Source organism: Myiozetetes cayanensis, unplaced genomic scaffold (genome assembly GCF_022539395.1).
Source record: "Myiozetetes cayanensis isolate MyiCay16 unplaced genomic scaffold, myiCay2020 scf12, whole genome shotgun sequence".
In the NCBI taxonomy this organism is placed as follows: domain Eukaryota; kingdom Metazoa; phylum Chordata; class Aves; order Passeriformes; family Tyrannidae; genus Myiozetetes; species Myiozetetes cayanensis.
The window spans coordinates 16104159-16126324 of NW_026086826.1; the positions used below are offsets into that span (position 1 = coordinate 16104159).

Here is a 22166-nt window from a genome sequence, read left to right on the forward strand (position 1 = left end):
AATGGTTTTACAACCGCATTTGAAAACCTCTTGAGAGAAGGTTGTTACCTAGTTCCTCCTGGCCTTCAACATGGCTAGAAAAAGTTTAGGCCAAGACAGGAGTTTTCAAGTTAGCAGCAAAATATGATTAACTGAAACCAATTTAGAAACTGTTTCTTCATATAAACATTTTTGTAGTTGGAGTTGCAGAGGGAGGGTTGGAACAGGTCTAAGCTGAAGCATTTGGAATGAAAGACTGCAAATGCATCCTTGTAACACACAGCAAAATCCAGAATGCCTGGAGGGAAAAACTTTTTAGTGATAATTCCTTACATTTATATAGCACCTCTGATTCCCTAGAACCCCAAGCACTTCATTAACTCTGTGCAAAAAGCTTCACAATGGAAATACAGCCACTATACGCATCATTCTTTGAAAATTTTGTTTTCAGTTGATTCATTTCTTTCAATAATAACATATTCTGCTTATCCTGTCTACAGCAACCAAAACAATAACAGATAAAATATTAAACTACAGTTTTCAGTTGTAGAACAATTTATGCCTGTATGGTTTACAAAATAGAAATGCACTCATGTAATGGATACATTGCATTTAGTCCATCCATATTCCTTCTCCTTTTACCACTCTGATCTCATCTTTATACTATAGCACTTGGTAGACAATTTTGTCTTCCATAAGATTTTCAGAATTGAAATGATTCTTGATATCTGAATTTCACACAAAAATGGGCTTTATAGGAAAAAGTAGCATCTTTTATTAAATTTGCTACTATAAATTGAAAAAGTAGAGAAGCTTTTGAGTACCTAATATATAATGTTGGGGGAATTTTTAAGCTAAGATGGTTGTATAAATAAAACCTCTCATTATACCTATAAAGTTTGTCTTGTCTTTGCCTTTAGAGCATCATAACTACATTAACATGCACCCAGAAACATAATGTGAAAGGTATCTGTGTGTTATTGCTCAACTTGCTACAGAGTTTTTCTTTTCATTTTACAGTGATGTTTCTGGTTTCTTGGCTTTTCTTACAATGACATAGTACTGATTTCACTAATATCAACAAATTTAGGAACTCAAGGTACTGGTTGGTTCAATGAACAGTAATCAACATTATTTCCATTGAAATTTTAGAAGAACTAACAACAGAATTAATTGGACCAGTTTGATTTATTTCAACATGGTAAAAACTGGAAGAGGGAAAATGACTTTTCCTAACTTTTTTGCTGTTTGAGCTGTTGATTCATGTTTTGGTGGCTTGCTTGTTTCACAGGTTCTTTTGAAATACAGTTGTCAACGTTAATTAAAGAGGATTGTCTAGTCTTGTCTATTTTTTAGACAGATCAAAAAATGTATTTTATTTATAAATTTAGTCTCAGCTATAAATCAAGATATTCTAGTCATCTTTGTCAATATGAATTAAACTTTTAGAATTGTCAGTAAAACAATAAGAGGGCAGTAAGAATGTATAGGTAAAATTATAACCATTAGCCATTAAATCTATGGCTCTCTTAACAGTGATCCCAAGGTAAGGTTAGTCCTGAAATGAAATACTTTGCAACAGAAAGGTATTTAGAAAGTGTACTTAGGGAAATATTACTGCTTGCCACTGTGAATTGCCTTTAGAACTGTCATGCCTTATATGTATTTAAAATCTCTCAGCTAGATTTCCCGGATTACATAATTAGCTGCCACTGTTTCCCACTGCTCGGCTTCTGTCCATAGGCAGTGGTACAAAAATCCCGTGTCTGTTGCTCAGACCTGCTCCCCTTGGCCAGGCCTGTGCTGGCAATCACAAACCAGCTTTTGACAGGGAACAGCCTCTCTGGATCCAGCCTCCCACAGCTGTCTCCTGTTCTTGGTCTCACCACTACGGAGTGTTACTGTCATCTACCACTGATCAGAGAGGGGCAGCTGCTGGGGCAGCGCTGCCTGCCTGGCACACCAGGCTCCATTCTTAGCTCTGTTCCACAGGTACCACCACAGTAAACATTATAAATTACAAATCCTGGATTCAATATCAATAATAATTCATTAACCTTGGTCTTTATGCTTATTTTATTTCATCTTGCTTTATTCTAATTCATCCCACATTAAAAAGACACTACCCAAGCCTACATCTTTGTTCTCTTTAGGAGGATCTGACAACTCTCATATCTGAGTTACTGATCTCAACTCTCACAGAATTCAAAGATCACAAGAAAGCAGATTACTGTAGGAAACACCACCATATATTATAACACTGACCTTCTTAAAAAAAATGTATTGCCTTGGAGGGTTGCCATTTGCATCACACACAGGAAGCATTAATATATGAAAATACGCTATGAGCAACAAAAGCATAACAAATTTCTTCCTGAGTCTGTTGATGAATTGTAATTTAGTGTGAGAGTAAGAAAGCAGTGGCAATAAGTTGGCCTTCAACAATTATGAAAAAGGACCTAGATCTAATAGGTATAAATTCTCATAGCTCTGCTTAACCCAGTCTGATGATTCCGTTCATGTTATAGTGCCAAAATGATACATAGGGAGAAGACAGAAATAGTAATTTCAAGATCCTTGTTTCAGGTGTCATGCTGGTAGCCTTAATGTGCCCTTGTAGAGGACACAGCATAATTGACTCCAGCTCCCATCACTATCAGCCACGTGCCTGACCTTGACCATGACTGTCCTGTGCTGGGAAAGTGTAAGCCACGAGAAGGAAACTGCACTAGACCTGTGGAGTGCCATGTTCTGGTCTCCTTCAGGTTGTGTCACCCCCACTTCTTCTTACATCCACCTCTGTGACTAGCATCAGGGTCACACCCACGTCTACAGCACATATTAGAGACTGGAGCAACATTAATGTGGGGAATTAGTGACAATAATCCCTTCAGGCACACTCCATCTCCAAAGTTGTGACCTCTACATGTCCAGTGAGGGACAGAGGTGGCACAACATCGGCAAAATCTCCTCCCCCAGATAAACACCATTTCAACACCCTCACAAAAAGGAAAAGGCTTTGCTAGCCAACCCTCACCACTTCTGTACTTCAAAGTCGTATAGGCAGATGGAAGTCAGGACAAAAGTGGCCAAGTGAAGACAACTCTGACTTTAGAAGCAAGTTCCATATGTTTTAGCAGTTCTTGAAAAATAAACAGCATCTCTCAGTGGTCAAAATCATTGCCAGTTTACCAGTGTAGCTACACACCAGGCAGAATTTCAGAACAACTTCTCTCCATCCCAGTTTCCCACTGTTCTGCCTGGTAGGCAATTGCTACATCAGTGATTCTGATTTCTTTCATTGTCACATGGACATACAACCTCTCGTCCTTCAGCTTGACATAAACAATAACAAAAATCTTTACTATTGCTTGTTTGTAAAGCACCAGAGGTTTGTGTATGGGAAGAAATAATAATCATATTTAAAGAAGAAATAAAGAAAGCAAAAAAGCATTTTATTACTATTAATGTGGAAACACCGAGGAGCTTATTTTGTGTTTAGGTAAGATCACAGCAGCAGAAAGTCTGTTTGATATGCCATACCTTCTGTTTGTTTCTTAATTGTAAAGAGTTTGGTTTTGATCAAGACAATTAATTATGAATATACCTGAGTTTTCTAACATCAGAGATAAAGCTTAAACAAAAAAACTACAAAAGCTTTTTTAGACTATACTGTAGTGTATGGATACGTATATATCTTCAGGGCATGAAAATAGACACCTTTGTAATTGAATCCTGAAAAGGAGGGGGAAAAAACAATATAAAACTGTGATGGTTTTACACAGTCTTAGAGTTAATATGCAACTGTGAAAAATTATTTATTGAATTCTGTGGTTGTACAGAATCAGTGTATGGCGTGGTATTTAACAGAAATGAAAAGAGCAAGTTACAACCTGGGGTTATTATAATGAGAGTTTTGTTACCCAATAACTTTTTTCTTTCCAATGTCTCTACCAATCTTTTTCTATGCCAAAGGAAGAGAAGCATCTCTTTAGCTCCTCAGCTTGACCACATACATCATCAGTCATCTGCCAAAAAGTATCTTCAGTGCAATGATCAAGGCTATATTAAAACTTTTACTTCTCTCTTGTTTGTCCAGTATTTCCAGATCACATCCCACCTAAACTCTCAGTTGAATTATTTTGAATAGCAGTTCATTTGCCATTATCTCATTCAGGAAATACTGTCTTAGGTTTGGGATTTGCAGGCAGATCTTGTCTTACACTACTACCGTTTTTAGTGTGAAGCTCATAGGGACATGAAGTGTCTCATTATAAGCTCAGTGAAATAACTGGGAAGACTTTAATGAGCTTTCAGCCAGGCTCAAAGAAAGAAAATTCTAGCACTAATTTTGCCACTAACAAAAATCTACATATTTAAAGTAACTGTAAAATATTTATCCTGAAATGCATGCTAAGTAGAGGTTTCTCAGACAAAAGAAAGAGTGAAGAAACCTAGAAGAACAGTTATGTTCCCTTTTAAAATTTGTCCCAGTTTCACAGCCCTTGGCTCTGGATTCCAACAAAGTATGTGAAAATGAACTTAGGATAAGGCTTTGGAAGTATATTTTTAGATAGACCACGCAGACAATTCATACAGTAAAAATGGGGTATCTGTAAAAGCAGAAATAGTCAGCAGAGTAGTTTAATTTTTGGTATTTCAGCAGAAGAAGCTATGTCTGAACACTCCCAGGAAGCACTCAAATCTATCTGTTAGTGTATCAAATGTGTCTCTCTAATTCCATCCAAAGCATAATAGAATTTTTTAAGAAGTTATGTGTGAATTGTTATTCAAATATACCTCTGGCTTTTACTTACCACATTTATATTGTCCTCTAAAACAGCAGAATATAGTTTTTACTTACTTGGTACAAGAGAGAATCCTGATTTTGAATCTTAACAGGAGCCAGATAATGGTGGTTTAATATTTCATGTAGATGTCTTAATCAGCAAGTCATTTAACCCAATCAATGTGAGAGTACTTTTTAAAGTATCCCATTTACGAATAAGCAATAACCGTGTTTTTGTCACATTATATCAATTATGCTTTCCAAAAGAGGAGGGTGTCATCACATTTGTGATAGTACATTAGGAAGCACAGCTTTCCACAGTGACTGTTAAAATGGCACATGCTGGGGAAAACAGTGCTTATTAGGATTAATTTAAGACAATGGGTACTCACTAAGCCTGAATTGTGTATGATCTCTTTCATCATTAATGTGTTACAGTTTATCTCATCCTTTAAAAAGAAATAATTACATATTGAGAATTCCTTTTTTTTCCCTGGCAGAGCTGACAGAATTTAAATCCCAGGCCCGAGGAAGGAGACGAGTGGCTTGAGGCATGCAGCCCTCCTGTGCTGCAGGAGGACAGTGCAGAGGGCAGTTCAGGCCAGCAAGGGCTAAAAGGAACAGTGACAGCCCATCCTTTCAGGAGTTTCAAGTAGTAGGTTGTGGAAAATTAATGATGCCTGACTGTCAAAGCTTGTGTTGATCAAACAGCTCTGCAGCCTGCTGAGAGCAGAGAGGCTGAAAATGTCGTTTGAGACAACATACTGCTTTTGCTTTTGCCTAGGACCCAGCAACAGGAGATCACAGTGCTTCACAGTAGTTCAGGAAGCTGATGATACCTGATGCTAACAGGAGGCCAGGGCTGGAAATGATGGGGAACATTCAGGACACAGAACCACCATTTCTAACCCCAGGCATCGTTAACTTTGGCCCTTTTATACTCCTGCTGAAAAGGGTCACTGTAAAGTACAGCCTGGGGCAACAGCAAGTAGGGAAGCTCCTGAATGCAGAGATGTTGGGAATCAAGGTGGGGGCTAGGAGTCGTGGTAGGTGCACAGGGGCTGTTCCTACACGCTGCGTTAGATCTCCAGGTCTCTTAGGCACATCTATCCCACATCAGCAGCAGAATACTTTGTGAGACCTTTCTAGTACTCATGTGACATCAGTACACATGTACCACATACAACTCACACCCTACACCCCCCCACACCTTTATGTAAAAAGCCTCATCAATCTCTACCTTTCTGATCTTGCTGCAGCAGCCTGTTGACTCCCCTCCTGGGATAGCCAGCACCTCTGAGGTCTTAGTCCATTCCGAGATGACCCACTCCGGCCTTCACTTCAGAAACAGAATCTGTAGTGCTCTCCTTTTGCTTTGCAAACAATATAGAAGGTGGTCACTTCTCCTTCTGGAAGGGAGGTGGCTGAACCTCCCCTGGGTTAAGAGATGCAAGAAAGGCATCAAATGTTCATATCTTGGCTTCCAACGACTTGTAGCTGTGGCCTCCCAAACACAGAGGAAGATTGTGAGAAGGCCAAAGTGTTTGCAGATGGCAGCCTGGGGCCAGGTGGAGGGGGCTGGACTAGGGATCTGATGAAGATAATGTCACTATAAACCAGTGAGTCACATGGCCAGGTGGTGCTGAACAGGTGTTGGGTGGGTGTGACACAGACAGCTGCAGAGCTGTAGTGTAAAGGCCAAGCCATATGGCTCAGCTGAGCAGGTACAGGGGTGCTCCAAGGAAAGGAACTGAGGAGTGGAGATGGTCCAGGTTTTATGTGTGTGTGCAGGAAACAGAGAAGGTTTCTGAGCAATTTTCCTGTAGCATCCTAGCTGGAGCATTGCCAGGGAGCCCAGAGGGCACATGATGAATTGTAGCACAGAAGCACTTCTACTGGACAGAAGGGACAAAGCTAGGTGGCCTCCCTACACTTGGCAGTTCTTTGTTCTGAGCAGGATGAGGATATTTTAATTGCAGGGAGGGGAGGCTGACTGAACAAATCCCATTTCCCAGTAGGAGCAGGAAAGTTAAATGGGTTAGGGAGTTCCCCACTGGAAATTCCATGTGAGTGATTACCTGTACACCTAAAAGGAAAATAATCTGATATAAAAAGTAGTATGTATCAATGTCAACTTGCCATGCCTCCTAACCATGGGATCTCAAACAAACCTCACAAACTCAAGTCTTGTGTTTGATTTAATTTAGAAATTACTTGCTTTCTTTTTTTTTTTTTTTTTTTTTACACTGGGCTGGGTTTGAAAAGAGGCTATGGAAAAAGGAACTACCATGAAAAAGCATGTAGAAGCATCCAAAATTTCTCCTTATTTTATACTTTACCTCAACGGAACTGTAAATGTAAGAACACTGGCATAGTCCAGATTTCATCATTCTCTTCTAAAGCCTGGGAGACTTGCAGAATGAGACCCTCTGCTTTACATTCTGCTTCATGGGAATATTGTTTTGATTTTTATTTTACTATTTAAAAGTGTTCACTAGAAGTTCCTGCAGCTGTTTGGTCACATAATAACAGACAGACTCTAATTTCTCATGCGTGGCACTCAGCATGATATAATCAGAAAAAAGACCCCAAACCTGCTACTGCATTCTAATAAGTGTGTGTGTCACTTTGTAGGAGATCAGAATCCTGTCCAAATTCTGCAAAGTCTGATAGAACAACAGTTGCCAAATGACAAAACCTATCAGAAGAAACAGAGTAAAAAGGCACATCTTTGCTTCTGATCTTTACAGCTTCAGTACTGGCAGAAGAAATGTCAAGGTTTCCAAAATAAAGCCATTTAACCTCTCTAACAGCTATTACATGTAAACAAAGACATAGAGTTATTGGAAGCCAGGATATGAACATTTGAAACAGTAGCTATGTATACAATGACCGTTTTGTTAACATCATCTACTCCTGGAGCTGTGCAGCTCCACTGCCCGTGTCTGTGTTGGGAACACAGGCAGACACCTCTGGGGCCTCCTGCACGTAACCAGCAATGGGGAATCCCAAAAGCTAAATGGCTGTGCAGTCATGCTGCGGCAGTGGGAGGAGAAAAGGGACTGCAGAGAGGTGCAGCTTCCTCCCCTTTACTGTCATGCAGGACACATTACACAAGCAAGTAGCAAAAGTACCTTCACTGTCCTCCTCTCCAATAACTTCCCTCACCTTAGTAAAGGCAAGCAAGTTAAATTCCTGATGGCAGCTGGTTGTTTTAAAGGCTCTGCCACTGTGGCAATAAGACTGCACTGGCAGCCTAAACCAAGGTAGCATTGCTTGAAAGATCATATCAAAGTGAGAACCTAATGGTTAGTGTGTTAAAAACATCACCATTTTTCTTGCATAAGACACAGTTGTTCAATAAATGCACTGCTCAGCGCTGATCATCCATACTATATGGTATATGAAGCTGGCATTTTCCTAAGTAAAAATTATGGTCTTGTCTGTACACAAAACCTGTATCCATTTAATTTAATCAGTAAAGAAATGGGTGCAGCACAGTCAACATGTAGGGGGTAAAATGACATTGCATGTGTCTATTCGAGACTTATAACTTCAGCAGCCTTGTTTTCTGCAGGTACAGTGCTGGCAGTTTTTCTCTGAGCACAACATATAATGATCCAGACTCTGGATGTGAGGAACAAGACTGTGATCCTCTATCCACTGGAGTCTAAGCTGGTCTTTTGGGGAACTGATAAAAGAAGCCAAACAGGATTGTTTGTGCAGAATTGCAGTGAACTGCTATCTGAGACTGGCCATTATTGGACTATTCCTGGTGCTTCAGTATTACAAAAGAAATACACAAAAATGATTATTTGATGTCATTAAACTACTGTGGTGTTGAACACATATTGCACTCAAACATATTGAATGTTGACAATTTATTATTTCAGGTTTTATGACAATGCCTCTGTGATGATATTTCTGCAAATCCTGTCAGATATAGGAAGGAGAAGGCTGCACACTATAAACTGCCACAGAACGGAAGACTTGTCAAAATAAAATGAGCTATAAAAACAATAATACTCAGGCAACATCACTCTCATTAAACACCTAATGATGCCACAGGCATATTAGTGGGAAAATGCTCATGAGGCTCATGAGGAATTAGAAGGAAAAAAAAATAAAACCCCTGCTCCTAAAACCGCTTGCCAAGCTGTTTGTACATTCTGCCGCAGGCAGTTTCTTGAAAAAGATGGAGACGTGAATGGAGACAGGCAGTGACTATTAGATGCTGATGATGGTGAGGGCAAGCACAACTGATGCTAGAGATTAAGGGCTGCATTTTGCTTTCAGTTATGTCTCAGCTGTCTCAACATTTCATAGTATTTAAATGAATCTGTTACATAAGGCATTTCTCCCGTCTACGCGGCTCAGCAGCCATATTCTCCTTTCTGGTATGGATTGTCTTGGGAAACTTGCCAAGCTGTGACAGAGCAGTGCATAAAAGGAAATCATGCTCATAAGCTGGGGGTGGGGAGAGCTGCAGGTGAAGAGATTCAGTGCAGCAATATATATGCAGTCTCCTGCCTCGCAAAATGAGGGTTTAAATGAAATGGGAGGCACAATGATTCTTTAAAAAAGTGCACGGGGCTGCTAAAGACCCCAAACCATCCCATTCATTTGCTCCAGGGAGGGTGGGAGCACAGTGCAACAGAATTGCTCAACACTGCAGTGGCTGCTGCTTTGTCAGATTGGAAGAACAAACAAGTATTTTCTCTTAAGAAGCTAGTAAAGCCCTATCCAGTTTCTGAGCCCATTCCTGCCAGATGCCAAACACCTGCTTTATACTAAGGACCTTTTAATTACAGGCAGAGGCTGGACCCAGCCTCTTGTAGGAGGAAGTTACTACCTGCCTGCTAGGACCTGCCTGCAAGGTTTGCTTTTTCCTACAGAATTCAGGGAATGCACTCACTGTTGTTAACATTATTTTATTTATTAATAGTCAAGCTCTCAGGTGAAAAGCTGTTGGCTTTTCATCTCTTTACCTCAAAGTGCTTTGCAAAGGAGATAATTATCAACAAAGGAACATACACGTCTACATTTGGGCTTTGGCATGTAAGGAGCATCTCAGCCCACCTGTAAAGTAGATGTGCCAGGTGAGCTTTACTCTGCCCTGGAAACCATATCCAAGTCTTAAATGACTGGGGGCAGGTGGGAAGATTTTTATCAGATGTTCAGTAACACAGACATCTATAGAGGATTAGGCAATCCTGCACAATGCTGTGCCCAGCTGTGCACAGGAAGATGTGGAGGTCAAGGAGACTCTGGAGCTTGAAGACACTGGAGCAATCTCCAGGCATCTCCAGATCAGATGAGGATCCATTACTACAAGGTACTGGTGTGGATTACTGCACTGAGCACTTTTAACTGCTCCATCCCTGAAGAAGATTTACTGTCTTTTCACCATCTTCAGTTGTTATGTAAAAGACAGGTAAAAAATGTGTTTGGGCTGATAAATTTTTTGGCAGTTTTGTACTGCACACAGACAAGAATTCTTCATCTTAATGACCTGCAGCTGAAACAGATGTTTTGGTTTAGTGTTTTAAAGCACTTCACAAAACTTAACACTAATTTATTCTTTCACAGTGCAGGAAAAAAACCCCATGCTTGATATCGTTACTCACATAACAGAACAATGTGAAAAATGGAAACAGATGTTTCTCATTTAAGCATGAATAAGAAGGAAGTGAAAGAAAAAAGATGATGTAGTAGTAGTGATTAAGAGAAATATGATGGTTTGGTTAAGTCAAGACTTATTTCTTCTGGATCTCCAGTGAGTCCCGAAAGATCTTTCTAACAACTCGGTCCCCGATTCAGCAAGCACGTGGAAGTGCTTAACTCCAGCTGTGGAGGTTGTCTCACATGCTTCATTTATAATGTTTTTAGAAGCTGTGTAGCCAAAGGAAGGCTTTACAGTTAGGAGCTGAGGGATCAACAGCATTGTTCCTGTAGACAGTAAAGCACTGACTGTTTTCACAAACTACAGACATCAAAATTTGAATATCAGAATAGAAATAAAGTCAAACTGAAAATACACTGAAACATGGAGTAAGTGTTCTGATTTTCTGCAAGTGCAGACAGAGCATTGCAAAATCCAGAAAAAGCAAGCAGGGACCCACTGAGAGCTCCAGCTTTCCCTGAGGGATGCAGCTCCTGGCAGCAGGGATCTGATCCTCTTTGGCAACTGCCTCTCACCAGAGACTGTCCCTAGAGAAAAAAGGTCCAACTTCAGTTGCAGGGCCTTTCCTTGTAAAAATCTTTTGGAAACCTCCAGTGACAAGAGTTTCACTAAGGGAAAAGCAACCCTTTACCAATCCACCACTGAGAATAAAATTACTTGCTAGGGGATGCACTGAACCTGGGCAAGGGCTTGTATGTAACACGTCCTTCTGTTTCTGTGTCTGGTGGGATTTGGGTGCAGACAAAGAATCAACCCATCTATCACTGTTGGTACTACTTTTTGTCTTAAACCTGCCTTGGAAGGTGAAGGATCCAAGGCAGACCATCAGGCTTATACAAGATAGTTCCCTCCCTCCGACCCTTCCCTCTTTCCTTCCATAGTAAAGATGAGGTGAGAGATGTGTCCCTGCCCCAGACCCACTCCCCACAGCTTCCACAGGCCCCCACAGAGCTCTAGGGCTCTCGCCTCCATGGAAGGCAGGTCAACCCTACCCTGTGCTCGTGGCCAGGAGCGAGGTACAGAGATTTTCTCCACCACAGAGGATTCTCCTGGCATTTCTGTTTCATCAAATGCCTGCTCAGACAGTTTTCACTCTTTGTTACCCCAGAGAAAATGATCCTCTCTCCAGCCTAACTGAATTATTTTTGGTCCATCTGCAACAGCACATTCTGCCCCAACTAGCAGAAGTGTAGCTACTCCTGATGTTCCCAAGGAAGGAAGGCAAAAGAAATCTTCAGATTCCCCATGGATTACAGCACTGTTAAAAAAATTAAACCCTTTTGTTTCTAGACTGTACTGATCTATTAGAAACCATTGAGCAGAAACCAAGAGCAGTATAAAATTCCTTTTACAGAGGAATTCTTAGAAGAAAAAAATCAAAAACTAAGCTTCAAATCCTCGTTTGAGTTTTAAAGACAACGTTTTCTCTTCTAGGAAACAGTCGCTTTCCACTCAGAATTTTTAATATGAAAACAATGTTTCTGAAATTGTCACTGATTTCAGCATAGTTGCCGAGGGAGATTTGGCCCTATGTGCAGTCCACAGACTGTGCATGCAGAATTAATACTCTCGTTAGCATTGCTATATGCAAATGCTCCCAGGATGCAAAGAGAGATTTGTATTTCAGATTAATATTTTATGGGAATTTTGTGTGTACATGATAAATGAATAAATGGAGGGACACAAGGGGACATGAAGAACATGTGCATCATGTGTGAGAACTGCATTAATTCTTAAATGTTTGCAATGGCTACAAGATGGTTAAGGAACAAAAAGATTTATTATTGTAATTACATAGGAGGAGAGAATAAGGGAAGAAAAATGAGAGATCAAGGGAGTTGTTTCATGTTACAGTTTCTCCAGCTGCAGAGCTGGCTCGAGAGGTTCTCCAGACCCTCCTGCCCCCACCCTTCCCACTCTATGTGCCTTTCCATGGCTATAGACTACCTTTAATTCTGCCAACTTAGTAATTTGCATGATCAAGCTTTAAACCAGCTCTTAATTACAACATGGAATCACATTCTTAGTCTACTTAGTCTTTCCTTCATTTCCATATTGAGGGGCAATACCATATAAAATCTCAGCACTAAACAGTGCTATGGATATGAAAAAACAGGCATGTCAGGGAGACTGAGATGTCTCAGAATCTGGGGGTTAAAAAGGAGAGTTATATGGAAAAACTGTCACTGATTTCCTGTTGTTTCATCTTCTGGGTCACCCCTTCCCTACCTCTCCAGTTGTCCTTATTCCACTGAAGTTTTATTGCTACTCTGGATAACATGAAGCTTTCTCACACTTAAACTATAAAAAATGTAACACTGTATTTGTCCAAAAACCTACATGAGTAAAAGAAGATCCCTGAGGGGATATTATTAACTGCCTGCTACTTATCATTGATGGTTATTCTCTGAGACAACTCTCCTGTTTAATCTTTATGCTCTCGACAATAACCCTTCTCTCTTTTTGATCAAGTGTTTAATTTTCTTGAAAGATTTTCTCTGACTTTAGTTATTATTGAAGGGGATTTTAATTTTACCCCAACTCTTTAATGGCTAAATCTTGCATATCCACTATTTCAAATAGGGGTATTTCAGTTACTCTAAGTAAATAGTTCAAGGATTTGGTCTTGATAGGTAGCTGGAAAATTTCAAATCAAAACAAAATTGAAATTGCGGTTTCTTTTCCACTTCAGAATAGAGTTTTTAGTCTCTCTAAGTGACCTGTCAGTGTATTGGAATAAGAAATGGATACTGCTAGACTGCTACAGAGCATACACCCATGTCAGCAGAGTTTCATCAGCATGAGTGGCAGCCCTGTATGGGAAATCAGTTAGCTGGTTATTTCATCTGCAGTTGATCAAAGATAAACAAGATAAAAAAGACAAACAAAGGAAAGTGGTTATGTAGAATGTATTCTTACTTTCCTAGCCTTCACAGGCAGTATTATGGCTAAGTTTCCTCTAATTGTTTATAGTAGAACTTTAAAGCATAAAAGGGGAGAAAAATAAAAAAAAAACCCACCCAGAAGAGGTTCAGCAGAAAGCGAAGCCCAGAAACCCTTGGAATCTACTTGCTCTCCCTTCTTGCAAGCATTCCCAATCCTTCCCCATTGTCACTGCATTCCACAGCACAGCAGAAGTCCAGATCGTGGGTACATATCTCATAACATAACAGTCACATTTAGAGCAGCCCATAGAGCAGGGAAAAATTGCACTGTTGGACTGAGAAGTCTTTTTGGGAGGCTTGTTTTGTTTTGTTATACTGGGCGCTCCTGTTTCCAATGACCTTGTTGTCCATGATAATTACAATAGTTTACAACAGTCTTTTGTTCCTAGAGCAAATAAATTATTAGACTGGGCCCATGATTTTGTCTGTATTCCCAGTATTGGTTTACTGTCTTCTCTTGTCTGATCTGAACATTTGTGAATGGAAGCACAGAGTCTCAGTCTGCTCCCCTCCATGCAGCCACTCTTCTTTCCTGGTTCCCAGGGTCAAAATGGGAGCTTGGTACATCCTTCTTGCAGCCTGAAGCAAGACAGTCATTCACTTATCTTCCTTGCCCCTTTTTCACAACAGCCTCCCCTCACTGCTACCCTCCCTCCCAGCATGGATTTGCTCACAGGATGCAATCAGAGAGGTACCAGGAGCTGCGTAGGACACAGCTGCTCCATGATCTGGAATTCAGGTGAGGAAAAGACTTGAGTGAAAGCAAGCAGAGCCAAATGCTAATTAGCAGACACTAGAGTATGCAGATCTAAATCTATACATCTAAGCCTTACATTTCCCAGTCTGTAAAAACAGCATTGAAATACTTCCCTATTTCTCAAGAAAGTAACTAGGCTTAAGAAATTAATGCTCACAAATCACCATACTGTCAGAAAAATACTTTTCTGAAATCAACATGTTTTCAAATATTTCAGTTGATGACAGTCTTTTATAAACAGGTACAACAGACTATAAGTGGTGGCTAATAACCTCAAGACAACCACCTTAAGATTAATCTAATATTGAAAAATCTTTCAGCCTAAGTATTCATTTCCCCTGTTGCATTTCTGTTGAGGCAGTTGGGCTCATCAGCCACATTTGCTTTCTCAGGATTAGATGCCAGAGTACACAACAGTACAGGTGGAAAGAACACAGCAAGAGTGAGATGTAATCACCAAAGAAATGGAGCAACAGACTTAAGAAGAGCATGGCTGTCACAGCAGGTCAGCTGAAGCGGCAGCTGTGCATTTCTGGGCTAGTACCAAGTGTCCACTACCACCTTACATTGTGCTTTAGATTTTATACCAATTGGCTGAAATACATACATATTTTCTAACAGTACCTTTGCTTTTCAGAGAGTATTGGTTCTGCCCCAGCATAGGACAAACTTTCTCCAATACTTAATTTTTCTACCCCCTAAGGTTCAAACAAGAGATTTATAGAGAATCTTTGTGTGCTGCCCTTCACACTTGCGCTCAGATCTTCCCTGCTTAATGAGCCATGGGCTGTTGCTCTGAAACTAAGGACATTAACAGTTCAGAAAAAATAAACCCCTGCAGATTAATCACTTGCCTTCTTCATGGGCCCAAATCCAATCAGCAGAGTATCTTCATGTACACTGCCTGGCTGATAAAGCATATTAGCTGATCACTAGGCCTGGATTTGACAAGTATACAGCACATGAGTCATTTCATTGTTTATTTCAAATGAATACCAGAGGTCTCCAAATGTCGTTATATTCACAGAGACTAACAATGTGCAGCCATTTCATGATTCTCCTAGTATTCCCTGCTTACCATGCAAGTGAAATAGTATCTATTTCATGCTTCTTGATTTTTAAAGTGAATGTTATATTGCTTTCTGAACAGCACTTAACTGCTAAGTATCATTTTTGAGTCCATCACACAGTAATCCTTGCAAAGACAAGAACCTGAATTCATCTTGAGAACAACACTTTGCTAGAAACTGGCCACAGACTAAGGGTATTCCTGCTCCTTGGTAAATTACTAGTAGCTTTATTGTTACTTAGTCTGACCACTGCATTTGAGTACAGGAGGGATAGTACGAAAAGGAAATGGGATTAAGTCTTGGCCAAAAGTATGGCAAACCCATCAAAAGCCCTTTGCCAAACCCTGAACATAGCAGAGGCAGGACACAGTGCTTAATTTTCTGGAAACACAGAGAAAAGAAACAGCTAAACAACCAGTTGTGCTGTCAGCAAAATTTCCTCCATTCCACTGCAAAGTAAGCCCAGAAAAGACAAATGGGATGTGGCACTAAACAGTTAAACAGACTTGAACTGCTCCAATTTATGTAATGACAATACCCTTCCATCACCATAACCCACCTCTTCACCCCTGCCCGCCCCAGCTCTCCATGGTTCGAGAGACTTTTTGAACAGAGTGATTCTAGCATAACATGAAGGAAATACCAGCTTTATCTTTTGATCATTTCTTACTCATCTCCTTTCTCTTGTTGGGTCAAATCTCAGTCTCACTGAACTCCCGATTTAGCCTATTAGCAGGTAACAGTGAACCCTCATCCTCATTTCATGTTTCCTATGTTTCCAATTTTATAGCCCTTAGAGGCTAGAGGAGCGTGCTGCTTTGATTGCCTTTACCTTATTCTTCCTATAGGTCATGCAGGTCAGTGGCATACCTGGAATAAACTGGGACTGTTATTTCAGCTGAAAGGCAGAGTCCCTTTAGCAGGGAGACTGAAGTGCTGCAGAGCAAAGCAGAGGACAGGAGTGTCTTTGATGGTAACTGTGCTTCAGCTCCCACCGGTTAACAGGTATCCATGGGCACCGCTGCTCCCCTGGCTCTGTTTCCATTTGAACATGTTTTGTTGCTATTGGAGCATTTCAGTAAACAGGCCGCAGCGCAGTGTCCCTGCTCTGTGACCATGCACCACAGGCTAGATCCTCTGCAGATTAAAACTCGAAAAAGCTGTGGTGTTTTCCTGAGCTGAGGAGTTGGCACTATAGTATTAATGTTCCTCTGCCATCAAGCAGAACTCTTTTCAGGCAAAACACTGAACAGCATTTGGTTAAGACCGCTGTGAGTGGAGTGTGCACAGCACCACAAATCCCCCAGAAGTGGTCCTGTACAAGGAACCACCTGGATGCTACAAAAAGAGCCATGTGCAGAGACCCCATAAATACAATGGCACTCCAAACTGGACATCTTTGTAGCCCTTCAGCATCTGCTGGGGTCACAAGCCATGGAGCTGGGCACATTAATTCACAACGTCTTCAGAGGCAAAAACACTGCTGAGAGGGATGCAAACATGTTTGCTTTACGATGACGCATAAAAACTCTGCCTGGAGTCTCCCAAACAAGCCTTCCCTTTCCTTTAGTGGCACATGAACAGTGCACACTACATGCTTTAAATGGGATTCAAGTCACTTTTTCATTGCTACTACAGCAGGTACTGCTGGAGATAAAAGCAACTGTCTCAGAAGAGCAGGTATGACATGTGGTACATAGCACCAAAAATAAATCTTTAACTTCCTCTCATACCTGCCAAACCTGCTCCAAAGAAATAAGCCTGGGAAATATTACAAATACACACTTCTCTCTGATTTCAAAGGAAGAACTGACCTATTTTTTCTTTGCCCATTTTAAACATTTCCTATGAGAAGATCAGTTTGCTAAAACAATAGGTTATGTTTGGAATAACCACAATCATAAAGCAATTCACGTGCATCTGAAAAGGGCCAGTGGCCTGATGTTTGCATGGGAGGTAATTCATGCTAACACCGCTATCTATAGTGCAGCAGCACCTTGGCGACACAGTCATGCTCAGCACACCTACTTGGTACGCACTATACAAACATGAAATCTGATAGTCTCTCCCCTGTACTGTACTCATCACACCTGTGATTTATGAAAACTGCTTGTGTATATAATTTGAGAGCGGTCCTTTGTGAAATTATTTTCTCATGTCATATTTGTGCAGTAAATATTTTCCATATCCTTTCAATAGCAGACCTGGCTTACAAGAAACAAAAGATTTGTGTATTGGCGAAGATGACCTACTTAAATCAGGAACAATTAAAGACCCAGTTCCTATTTACAAGCTTGTGTAAGGAACCACACACACACACACACAAATCAAACTGAAGATGGAAGGAAATGTTTCTCAGTGCTATAATTCTGGTCATACAGGAGGGTCTAAGGCGGGGGGAAACAAAAAAGGAAGTGCTTGTGATTCATTATTAGCAATGTAAATAGGACACATTTGGAAGCTGTCATCATCCTGATCGCTCATCTGCTTTTATTAGTCCTCATTCTTTATTCTCATTGTCTGGTTTTCTGTGCTTGTCGTTAAAGTTAGTTATGTTATAGGCATCTGTTTAGCATATTCTATATGAAAATGCAAATGGAAATAAAAACCACCAGTAAAATAAATATATGCAGCTTCCATGTCATGTGTATATTTTACTGTAGCATGTCAAATACAAAAGAATTATCACTTCATAAGTCTGTGTGTTCATTACGTGCATTACTGTTTTACCAGCAGATGGCAGTTTCCTATTACTTCAAAAAGATTATTTTGTTAATGTCAGATGTTCTAAAGTTCGAAGTGGTTAGTAAAAAGCTTTGAGCTCATTTCAAAGCTAGTTTTTAATTCAATTTCTTTCTGCATCATCCCCTCCAGAAAACGTAATCGGGACAGAGCTATTTGCTTCAGTTTACAGTCATACTATTGACCAAGGCTAAACACTATCTACACAGAGTTACCTGACAGTAAGTTAATGCAGCACCAGTGGATATTATCCAGGCTCAAACACTCACTGCTGCTACCAGCCCCTTGAGGCACACTTTACAATCCTCAATTCCCAGTCTATGCTTGAGTAACACTAGTAGCAGGGGCAACACAAGGGATGTGACTGTAGAAGGAGGGCAGTGGTTTATTTACTGCTGTGCTGCTTTGACACTGTCTGAATTGTAGGTACCAAAGAGTTAAAACTACCATCCAGGCAATGCTGGCTGCCTCCTGCACTGCAGCCGAGGAGGGCCAAGGGCAAAGCCAGTCTGTGCCAGGAGGTGCAGCCTGCAGGGCCTTTCAGAATTCCTGCTGCTACCCAAGGCCATCCTTTAACCCAGTCAGAGCTGCAACTATGAGCCCATCTGCCCCTGTCTAACACAGGGCTAGAATGAGAGCTTTCCTAGTGAAACACTCCAGCAGGGACTACAAGCAAAATGAAAGGATGGCTCTGTCAGTCCAAAGCTGCTTTAACACATGGGCACAGATTTACCCCGGGTATCAACTGACACATACAGACCTCACAGGCACAGCAGTGCCATCTACATCCTAAAACCAGGCACCAGGAAGAGACTCATGCACCAAGAGCCTCACTCTTCACTGACCCTGTGGTGACATTGCTCAATATGTGTCAGCCCATCTTCCCTTCCTGCCCCAACAACTCCCTCCTTTGTGTCAGTACTGGCATGCAGGTTGGCCTGATGAGGCAGTGTGGAGCTTGCAGTTGGATCTGTTCTCTCATCCAACTCGGCCACCCACCTCAGCACACAAATGCTCCCTTTGTCTCTATCAGCCACAGAGATTAGAGCTGGATTAAAGCAATCACATGACTCCTGGCTTCTCATAGGAGCAGACCTCCTCTCACCTTACACCACAGGTGTGCCAGCTTGGCCTTTCCCTCTGGGTGGTATTTCAGGCACACATCCATTTCTGCCAGCTCTCCAGCCACTGAGCACAATGGTAGGTTGAAGCAGATAGTACAGAGGGTGGGAAGGAGGAAAGGACTTCCCCCAGCTGCCCATAGGCTGGGGACAGACTGGTTTTGTGGCTGGGATGGGATTTTGTTAATTTGTTTTTTTGCTTTGCTTACATGGCAAACTGCCCTTTCCCTGGGGCTGCACAGGTCTTTTCAAGTCCTGCAACTTTTGAATTTGTGTTCCTTCTATTCTCACACTGAAATAGCAACCAGGGATCCAGAGATCACTTTGCATCTCTTTAAGTACTAAACAAAGCTAGAAGTTCCAAAACAAAGAGTACTGATACACACCAGTGGGTAACCTATCTTGGGAATGCAGTGTTTTCTTTTACAAGCAGTCCCACATAGCCTCTTTTTAATGATCTGCAGAGAGACACAAATTCACCGGTGGTATTAAATTAGAAGTGGAAAACAACAGAGACAGTAGATGCATTTTACAAATGGGAAAGAGAGATGAAAAACATGGGAATGAGAAAGGAAACGTAACAACATTTGGGAAAAACAGGAGAGCATTGCAGTGTGGGGCACAATAGGACAAGCATACTTGATATCAGGCACAGACTGAGTGGGGGACATCAAAAATGTGTCAAGAGGAGCAGCTCAGCAGTAAGAGGGGAAAGACTTTTCTCTCCAATGCTGAAGATTCCTGACGATGTAGGACACTGGATACCCATTGTGGTGATGTCCTCATGAGTAGAGCTATAAAATAACATTGATATAGTTCCAAAGCCTTTTGTTGGAACAAATAGCAAATGAAAGTATTTAAGAATCACATAATGACTTTTGACAATTCCTAAACGATCATATCACCAGAAAATACATGCTGATGAACTTTTCTTTCTCATGTGGACAACTGCATAAGCAAAGCAGATGTCCATGTGAACCTGACACCATCCTATATACTTTTGTTTCTGAGAAATAGTTTAAATAACATTCAAAGCAGGTTTAACATCAGTTATTACTCTGTTTGATTACTGCATTCCTAAGAAAATGGACTTCAAAATTGTCTTTTGTAGTTGAAGGTTAAAGAGCTACTTCTGGGCTTCTTACCTTCTTTAATAAAGTAAGATTCCATCCAGTCTCAGAAGCTGAACATTAATATAGATGAGATTTGCTGTTATCTTAGTAAGTGTTAGCAGCAAACATTTAGCATTCCCATTACTTTCCCAACCAAACTTCACCTAGTCACGTTGAGAAGCAAACTGGATTTCTGATACCCACATGCCACCTTCATCTTGCACTCAGGGATATCTGCCACTGTTGGACCCCAGCTTTTCTGCTCTGCTTCACAAAGTGAAAGCAGGTTTGTGCCTCAGGGCAGAAAGAGGGCAGCTTTTCATGCCTGTGATGCACAGGTACCCTGCTGACCTTCTAAGCAGCCTGCTTCCCCTCCAGGGAGGCTGCTGTGAACTGCGGAGAAAGCTGCTGCCTCACCGCGTGGCCAACATGCAAAGAGCAGCCACCACATTTGATGCTGTGAGATACACTTGGGATTGGAAAGCAACACACATTACTTCAGAGTGCAAGGAAAGAAGGGAATCTTTTAATTGCACCTCAGCAAGCAGCAAAGTCCATTCATTCACCTGGCCTTGCACTTCTTACATACACATCACCTTCATACTGCAGGCAGGGTCACAGCACTTGCCTATGACTACAGCACACATCCCCAGAAACAGGGGTGGAAGGAAGAGGGAGAGAGAAGACAACCTCTCAGCAAGGGGCAGAGCTGGGCCCTCTCGTTCTCACCTTGCAGAGCCATGAACAGGTTAGCTCCTGGCCACGCTGACAGAGAAAACAGAGGGAAAATCCCGCATCCTGCTGAGAATCCAGAGCAAAACTATGCCCTGTGAATTCTGTCTGATTTAACAGCATTTCCTAATCAGGTCTGATTGCCACACAATATAGGACGAAGAATCTCTTAATTCCCCAGAATCTGTCCCAAAGGCTGAGCACTCTTAGTGCTCCTAATCTTGTGCACTGAGTCATATTAAAGCAGTTGCAGGACTCAGCCTAGGTTTGCCACACTTCCTCCAGCACACTGCATTGTGAGAAAGGATGTCTGCAATCTGAGCCTAAAGCCAGGGTATGTATTCCCTTCCTCCACTTTCCCCAGGCTTTATACCTAAAACAGAGCAGCAACTAGGTGACTTATCTGCTTTCAGCACCTTCTATATTTTTCAGTTTCTTATCAGGGCTCAGAGAAGCCATAATGCTGAAGAACTACATTATTTTACTTTGCATCACTTTTTCCACCTCCCTCTGTGACTTACCATGCCAAAATCTCTGCTATTTGAGTGATATGGAAAGCAGGAGATGTAGGCTCAAAACCTGAAATTTTGTCTAGAATATGCAGCAAATAGAGACTAATCAGAAATTAATATTTATGAGCTATGTTCGCCTAACATGATTTCTTCTGCCCCAAAATGCCACTGTAGTGCCACTTAGAAGACAAGAAGGGGTGAGGTGAAGTCTCTTAATAGAGAAACACAGCAGAATTCCATGTGGGGAGCAGCACAGACTGGAGGCTGACAGGACTTGGCTCTACAGACATGCCGGCCAGCAGGACAGGGACAGCGGAGCCCACGGACAGGAGAGCTTCAAGACATTAAATACCTGGTGGCTGAGAGCTGGTGCAGCTGTGCAATAACCAAGAAGGGTTTGTCTTCATGTGCTGAGCAGGGCCGTGGGCTCCTTCCCGGCGGAGGCGGACGTGGGCTCGTCACGTGCAGCGGTGTCCCTGGAGCCCCGCTTCCTGCAGCGTGCTCTGCAGAGGGCAGCAGCTCAGACGGCGCAGGAACTGGAGCCAGCGGGAAAGAAAAGCCTGTCTTACAACACATCTCACTGTGAGGATGTTCCTGAGCAACATCCCTGCCTTTGTCCAGTGGTTTCTGGGTAGAGCTAAGTCCTAGAAATGAGTGTCCCAAACCTGGCACCACAAAACGGAGCTTCCACGTAACTGGATGCAAAAAAAAAAAAAAAAATTGC

General features: G+C 41.6%; 1 protein-coding gene across 1 annotated transcript in view; it reads right to left on the bottom strand.

Annotated features, from left to right (window-relative positions):
* Positions 1 to 21944, bottom strand: part of ZNF644 (zinc finger protein 644) — a 74219-nt gene extending 52275 nt beyond the window's left edge. The window contains exon 1 of the mRNA XM_050307270.1: positions 21795 to 21944. The gene's annotated coding sequence lies outside the window, so the exon portion shown is untranslated. The remainder of the gene's footprint in view (positions 1 to 21794) is intronic.
* Positions 21945 to 22166: the final 222 nt, after the last annotated feature.